This window comes from Octopus sinensis, linkage group LG18 (genome assembly GCF_006345805.1).
Source record: "Octopus sinensis linkage group LG18, ASM634580v1, whole genome shotgun sequence".
In the NCBI taxonomy this organism is placed as follows: domain Eukaryota; kingdom Metazoa; phylum Mollusca; class Cephalopoda; order Octopoda; family Octopodidae; genus Octopus; species Octopus sinensis.
The window spans coordinates 36757126-36765235 of NC_043014.1; the positions used below are offsets into that span (position 1 = coordinate 36757126).

General features: G+C 36.4%; 1 protein-coding gene across 1 annotated transcript in view; it reads right to left on the reverse strand.

Annotated features, from left to right (window-relative positions):
* The window catches only part of LOC118766817, a 31404-nt gene that overhangs the window by 19798 nt on the left and 3496 nt on the right, over window positions 1–8110 (reverse strand). The window contains exons 2-3 of the mRNA XM_036510600.1: window positions 3885–4035; window positions 1307–1625 (exon numbers count right to left, since the gene is read on the reverse strand). The gene's annotated coding sequence lies outside the window, so the exon portion shown is untranslated. The remainder of the gene's footprint in view (window positions 1–1306; window positions 1626–3884; window positions 4036–8110) is intronic.

An 8110-nucleotide genomic window follows, 5' to 3' on the forward strand; every position in this document is an offset into this window, starting at 1 on the left:
AAAATCCGACATCTCCAGTCTGTTGCTTTTTGGAAACACGTTCCGCTTAAAAACCGCTACCATTGTCTGGAACCATTTGACTTACTCGTTGCAGTCCGTCACAGACATAAATGGGGCCTTTATACATGGTTAGTCTCTGCAAATCTTTGTCCATGTATTTCAGGGATCGAGAAAATGATGAATGATTATTCTCACGACGAGCACGCCGTAGGCGATGTCTTTTCTCTTCACCTCCTCTGTCGAAACTACACTTCTAATATTCTGTAAATATTTCTTTTTGATGAAACCCAACATCTGTTATTAAATTTACCCATCAATTCCTGCGTAACTGGTTGGCTAATTCGATCTGCACAACTTGTCCATTTTGTGTGAGATATGTTCCGTCTTCAGTATCCTGAAGCTGTTTATTAATCTCGTCTATGTTGATTGTATGGATAACCAATTTGAGTTCACTGTAACCAGCTGCCCAAAACTGTGGACAACATACACAATGCCTATCGGTTATTTTGTAAACAATTTATCTACAACCCAAATATCCTACTGTTATTTCCTCGACGTTCGTAACAACTGTGATTCAGAGTGCACAAAGTATCATTCCTAATAATATTATTAATATTACATAAGGGTTTAAGTGTGTTTTGATGAAAAAAGTATATACATACATGGAAATACGCATGCATACATATATTCACAATCACGCGTGTGTGTAAACGTACACAAAATATGCATGCCGCCATACATATACAAATATGAATGCAAGCTTGTTTCTAAAAGAATATTTGCCCAGATGTTTGCACCATCCCCCATCAAGGAAACGTATCTATTTCACGTATGCTAATGCACAGAAACCACATACATATAACCACATAAACAAAGCTTTTTTGCAAAGACCCACACGTATAAAAACACGAAAACATCTTCGTACGCAAGAAGGTACAGACACACACACAGACACACACACACACACACACACACACACACACACACACACACACACACACACACATCTATGAAAAGTATGAATACATACAATAGCATAGAGACGCCGTAAGCATATTTAAACGAGAATACCTCTATGTGGCATTTTAACTAACAAGAAATAGTAGCCACGTCACATACATATCACAAGAACTGTTTTAAAAGAAATTTGGATACATTGGATATTATAGTTCCTGAAAGGTACAGATGTGTGATCACACCCGGAATACCGTCGACTCTTAGATAACGGTTGAGCTGAGGCTAAATAACCGTTGTTACAAGAAAAGGGTAACCACCAATCAGGGTAAGAAATAGAAAATTGATTTACCTTTTCTTACGAACTGCTCCCTAACCGGAGATTCGTCTGGTAATTGAACCAAAATTTGTTTTACATGTGATATTTGTGTCAGATACGTCTTTCATTGGTGTATGGAAATTATACTCAGATGACACCAGAGAATAACAGCTCGAAGTAACTGGTATTTTCACGCTTTTGGTGACATGATTTGATTTTCCATGTTTTGTTACAATCCACACAAAGGATACATGTGATTCAAATGGTTTGACAACATTTGCTACACATCTAAAGGTTCTTACTTGTCCGCCAGACTCCTTAACTTTTTCCAGACTCTTTAAGTTGGATTTTGCTGCAAAGAAAACGATCTAATACATCAAAATGTTTGAACAATATGCTTTGACTATTGGGTTGTTTCACTAATATAAACTACAATTTTCATACTAAACTAAAATGGTTAACACCAGACGAATTGTTCTTGATGCTGGACTTCTGTGAACTACTGTTTCTAATTTGCATACACATACACACACGCACACAGTGACGCACACGCGCTGGTTTAAATGTATTTTGTGTTCTCATTTTTCGCCTCTTATCAAATATATCATTTTACCTACTCGTTTTTTTTACTACTCCGTCTTCCCAATGTCTCTGCATTTTTATATATTTTGAAAAACACATTGGCACCGATATTAAAATACTTTATCGTATTTTTAGTGTTTTCCCTATTTGTTTTTCTTACTGGTAACAATATTTCCAACTGATAACAGTATTTTTAACAGTATTTGCTAACTATTTGTTTTTCTTACTGGTAACAGCTAGTAAAAAATTGGTTTTATCTTTCAAGCAAATATTAGTTCTGCAAACGACTTGCCTGGACAAGTGTTTGGGTTTGGTGTTATCCTATAAACATTCAACAGTTCTGTCATTGCTGCGTTATCGATTAGCTCGTTTCTTGATTTTTTTAAATGCTCCTTTAAACGCATCCACGAACAGTTCCGTGATATGACGGAATACAGATGTGTTCAATTTCATTTTTAGTAAAAATCTCGTACGTCGTAAGCTGCGTACCGTTTTCTGATACTATGGTGAGTTGATGAAGATATTCTAGTGTTACCGTAGAAGTTGGTTTCCTACATCTACATATTTCCAGCCACTTAGTATAACTATCTACTACAATCAGGGAATATGCGCCATTTATTGATCCAGCAAAATCTATACACAGCCTGATCTATAGACTGTCGGTTTTAAACTACGGTTGGAATTTTACCGGTGGTGACCTGGCTGCAAGTGTACAACCTCTGCAGGATTTCACCGACTCTTTAATATCACTGTCCATTGTAGGCCAATATACGAATTTTTCTCATTTGTGGTTTCATTCTCGAGACTCCTGGGTTCCCCATAGGAAATTCCTTTATTAAAAGCTTTTGTAGTGCGGATGGCACTACGACTTTCTTCGCATGCATCAACCCTTTCTCAAACTTGGATGTTTCAATTGCTTGGAAATTAAATAAATTAGGTAATTTAGACTTACATCTGAAAAAGACGTCTGCAAGTCACAAAACAGCACATTGGAATCTGTTAGTTCACAGACTCCAAGATATCAATGTTAATCGACCACATATTTTCCAAAGCTAGCAGGAAATGAATTGCTTTTTCATTTTTTACCAAAATGCTACACACCGTACAAAAAATACACAGGGACGCTTAAGAAAACTTAGTAGTAATGGATGATAGCAAACTTCTGATGGCAATTCAAGATACAATATATTATAATTAAGAATAAAACCCTTTTTGTCAGAATAAATTACTAATCTTAGTCACTGCTACATAAAACAGAAAAGAGAGACAACCCAATATTAAATAGAGACTGTAGTAAAGCAGAAGTATGGTCTTCGGTGTTACTGAAAAATCGCCAAAACTATTTCGGTCTTATTAGACGTGATTTGCGAATCTTCGGCTAAATCTAACAGATAATCATGGAATGACGAGCAGATATATAGCTGGATGAAAAGTTAACACTTAAATGATTGCTATACCCCAGGAATTATTATCTATAAAGTTACACATTTATTGATTAGAACAATCTTTTTGTAGATTACAGACCCTGGTTTGAAACAGGTTGATGGATCTTAGAAATTTAGTTAATTATAATTCATCAAAAATGAAAAGTAAAAGGAGAGAATCTAATAATATTTAGGAGTTGTATGGTGACTTATTCCTACATCTTATCCTTAAAACCTAATCTAAGCGTGACTGGAAAATTATAATTGTTTTAAGCGAATTTAGTCATTTACATAATGAATTGTTTTTAACATACAGTTGTTTAATAGTGAATAATTGAGATTTTTTGGCCTTATACATCATTAATACTAACTTCTACTTCATTCTACAGAGAATAGAAAAACTAGGTATATCACATCATACACAGAGTATTTTCATTGCAATATAAAATAGAAAAGAAAAGGACTTTGGCAGGTGCAAAATATTGCATGTGTCAAAATGTGATGGTCTGCGTTCCACAGTGCATTAGAAATACACAAAAGAAATAAATCTACTTAAAATGAATATTTCTGGGGCTCAGTAAGTGCAAAAGCCGGGTAACACCAACCTTTAATGATCTTCTGTTTTGAAACTGCGTGAAATGTTTTACATGAGTAAGCTGCTACATCATTGCAAGTGGGGTTATGTTTCCAACAGGTAACAAAACCTATATTATTAACAGGTAAATCACAGTCGAAACCTTTGCTCATAAATATTTTCTGGTATGATCTAGATTTCCTGTGATATTGTATATTTAAAACTGTAGTTCCGTTTTGTTGGAGTCTGAAGTCAAGAATATTCTTTAACACATGCATGCATGTTATATTAAATGTCTTTCCAAATTCAATACCCTCAGCTGGTGTTGTTTCTACAATGTTAACAGCTATAAGTAAAAGCAAGGGTAACAAGTAAATGAGAGAAATATACAATTGCAGTTATATAACAATGGCGCAGAATGAGATAACAATATGGAGAGCCATGGACATTGAAGAAAATGAATGAATTAATTCATGAATGAATGAATGAATGGTAGTAGCCTCTCGTAGGCCGATAAAGAAGGTTTTGCAATTTCTTGCTAAATACTCTGCAAAGTAATTTGTTTAAAGTAATCAGAAGTACGTGTCGTACATTAGCTAACTCCATTCATTAAATCTACGTGCTAGAAAATAATAGGCTAATTTGGAAAAGAATGACACAATGAAGACAGAATTGGAAGCGCATTCTGTCCAGCGGTGTGTAACAGCATCTGATACATAGCCGATACTGTACATATATACAATTTCCATTCTCTGACCTCTACCTCTTCTTTTTCTTGTATTCACGCCCTTGTCTCTTACCGTTGATAATCTTTTAGTTCCTTGTCACTTTATCTTTCATTCTAGAATTTTCTGGACATTTCATTCGCTTTCTCTTTGCTCTTTGATTTCTCATTGCCACTTTTCCCAGGCCTTCACTGTCCTCCATAATTTTAAATCGCTTCGATTTATTTGGATTATCTTAGACGGAGTCGTGAAAATGTCCGTATTCCAAACCGACAAAGTGACTAATGCATTACTTTAGAAATAGCGGGTAAGTTACACCGAAAGAACATCTCCTTCTTGAGGCACGCATTTCCAAGAATGGCAATCACTATTCCAGTCACTTTCAGGATGGATGTGCATGGTGAGGCTGGGATAGTGTTCCGGCAGTTTCTAAAAGAAACCTATCTACGGTTGTTTCTGTTAGAAATACACAATTTCATTGAGAATTTCTACACAGTTGTATTTTCTATGGCAGCTACGAGAAAATAGAAGCAATGATCGAAATTCTAAACAATATCGTAACAGTGATATGAAAAGTACCTTGTTTTTTTTTTGTTTTAATAGTTTTGTTTCCGACACATGACGCAAGGAAAATTACAAATAGACATTTTTAGATAAATTAATAGTGAAAAGGTTACAAAACGATTAATGCAAAAAGAAAGAATGTAGGAATGAAAGGAAACAAATTAACATTTATTATGGTATTTTGAAAAACTCTGTAAACACTAAACTTAACTCTAAAACCTAATCCTGAACCTTATCCCTAAACCTAGCCAGAGCACTAAGCCTTAAATCCAAATCATGATTATAAATCCTAAATACTAGCATCTAACCCTACAGCCTAAAACTTGCGATAAAGCTAAAATTTTTCCTATCTGAAAACAACCGACATTTACTCAGCTTGCCAAACTTAGTCGGTTGGATGAATTCTGGATCTGAAGCCGATTTCATAAGACGGCATACATCAACGTTGTATAATAGAGTGGCAGAATGTTTCGTGCATTACAACACACGGCCTTCTCTACACGGCGATGTGGCCAGTTCCAAAACCATCCTCGATTACTCATTGTTTTTTCAAATCAGAGATTGTCACTTTGGACAACATACATTTAGTTAAGTTCATAGGCTATCTGTCAAATCTTTTCATTAATTCTGAAATATCTGAAATCTTTTCGTTAATTTCAACCCATTTTTTTTATAACTGAACTGTCACGTTCCAGGTAAACTGAGGTCTGATTGTTCAAAGAATGTTCAAGAACTAACTGGTAGCGGATTCTCTTGAAGATGGACAAAACTGGCACACCTTTTTATCAAGTACTTGCAGAAATAGTGTTTCAACCCCAAGAACATTCCTGCTGACATGGTTGCTACATAATTGGTGACGCTCCAGATTTATCAACAATGCAAAAGTGGGCAGTTGAATTTAGGAGAGGAAGGGAGCATCTTGAAGATGTACCAAAATCTGAACGTTCTGCAACCGCCTCAACCAAAGAAAACGTTGATAATATTCACCACATGATGATGCATGATAGGCGATTGACTATAAATCAAATAGGCAATGCTAACAACATATTCCATGAGAGAGTCGAGTATATTCTGCGGAATGAAATTTATACAACGAACGTTTCTGTTCGATGGATGCCACGTCTTCTAATACCTGATCAAAAGAGACCCAGACCAATCATGAGACGGGAAAATCTCACATTGTTTCAAGAAGATCGAGCTTATTTCGTTGAATGCTTCCTAACCCAGGATGAGCATTGGCTACATTAATATGAGTCTGAGACAAAGAGACAATCCCTGCAGCGGAAACACCTCTCCTCGCCAGCTCCAAAGATGGCCAAGGTCGTTTAATCTGCAGAGAATATGATAGCGTTACATTTTTGAGATACAAATGACATTGTGTTTCTTGATCTATCTTCAAAATGGCACAGCATAAATGGAGAGTTTTATCTTAAAATGCTGAGGGAGTTAAGAAATGTTATCAAGACCAAACACCTATGAAAACTGGCGAAAGGGGATTTTTTTATCAGGACCATCCTCCAGTTCAGAAATCCTTGCTTTCAATGGCGATTTTGAGTGACTGTGGTTTTCAACTGGTTGATCCCTCCCACTCACAATTCTTCTGGTTTGACCCCAGCAGACTATCCATTGCTTCCATGGCATGAAGATTGACTAGGCTGAGTACCAGTATCGCAGTCTGGACGACCTCATATCTGCTGTTGGATGAAATCTTCTTCACAAATGGAATCCAAGCACTGCAACACCGCAGGGGGCAGTGTATGGACTGCAAGAAGGAATACGTTGAGAAATAAACTTCATTTGGTTATTTTCAATGAGAGTATCTTGATCAGCCTATGAATTTTCAGCCGTCCATCTTCTAGGTACCTCTAATTTATTGTAAATAAGCACGCGTTATGAGACATTTGCTGACGAGTAATGACAGGAAAGTCTGTGTTCTACTTCTATATGCATGTATGTGTAGGTGCCTCTGTGTGTGTTTGCGCGTGCGTGTCTAAGCACTTGTCTGGGTGGCACAGAAATACAGAAAGCACGGCAAATAACGAAGTGAGAAAGATTGTGTGTTGGAGCCGAAAAGAAAATATTTTCTTTAATTTTAACTTACACTCCCTGTTTTTCATTAACAGCGCAATTATAGCTGACAACAACGTTGAAATTACAACGCGGCTCCCAGTAACTGAAATATGACGAAAAGACATGTATGATTCAGGTAAAAATTATGGTTAAAACAGCAAAAGAATAAGAAAACTTGAGAGAAAGTTGGAAAATATATAAGCGTGAATAATGAAGTGTGATGATTTGGTATCAAGGGGCATAACTCTTAACTGAACCCATCATCCTTTTCACAACAACTACAAACCGGATGTGTCTGTTCTCCTCCAACAATAGAAAGCAGTCACCATATTTCATTTCATATCAGCTACCTGTGATGTGCGCAGGGGTGCATAATCGGATTATTGCCTGACACTCTGGAAAGCCTAGAAGGATTCTGATTGGTAAATCGGCTGTAATCTCTCTCTATATAAATGGCAGTTTGTCTGTGTGTGTTTCTGTGTGTCTGTTAGGTTGTACCCTCACCCTGACCACGGCTTTCAACCGATTCTGATGAAACTTGACACACACATAGCCCAATGTCATAATTCAAAACTAACGCAGCGAAAATTTTGGAAAGTGCCCCCAGTTCTGAAAAAAATCGATAAATTCGACATGGGGTCGAGAATCAGAAACACAAACTGTCTAGGGGACGCAACTCGACCTTTTTAACTAAAAAAATTTACCATCACTTTTTTCCCATTTTTTGGCTATAACTCTCTAAAAATGCTTTATAGTTATTTCCCTTACAAACCCGAGCAACGCCGGGCGATACTGCTAGTGGATGTATAAAATTGTACATTTCGGATAATGTGAGTGTGTGTGTCTATGTATGTATGTATGTATGTATGTATGTATGTATGTATGTAGGTAGGTAGGT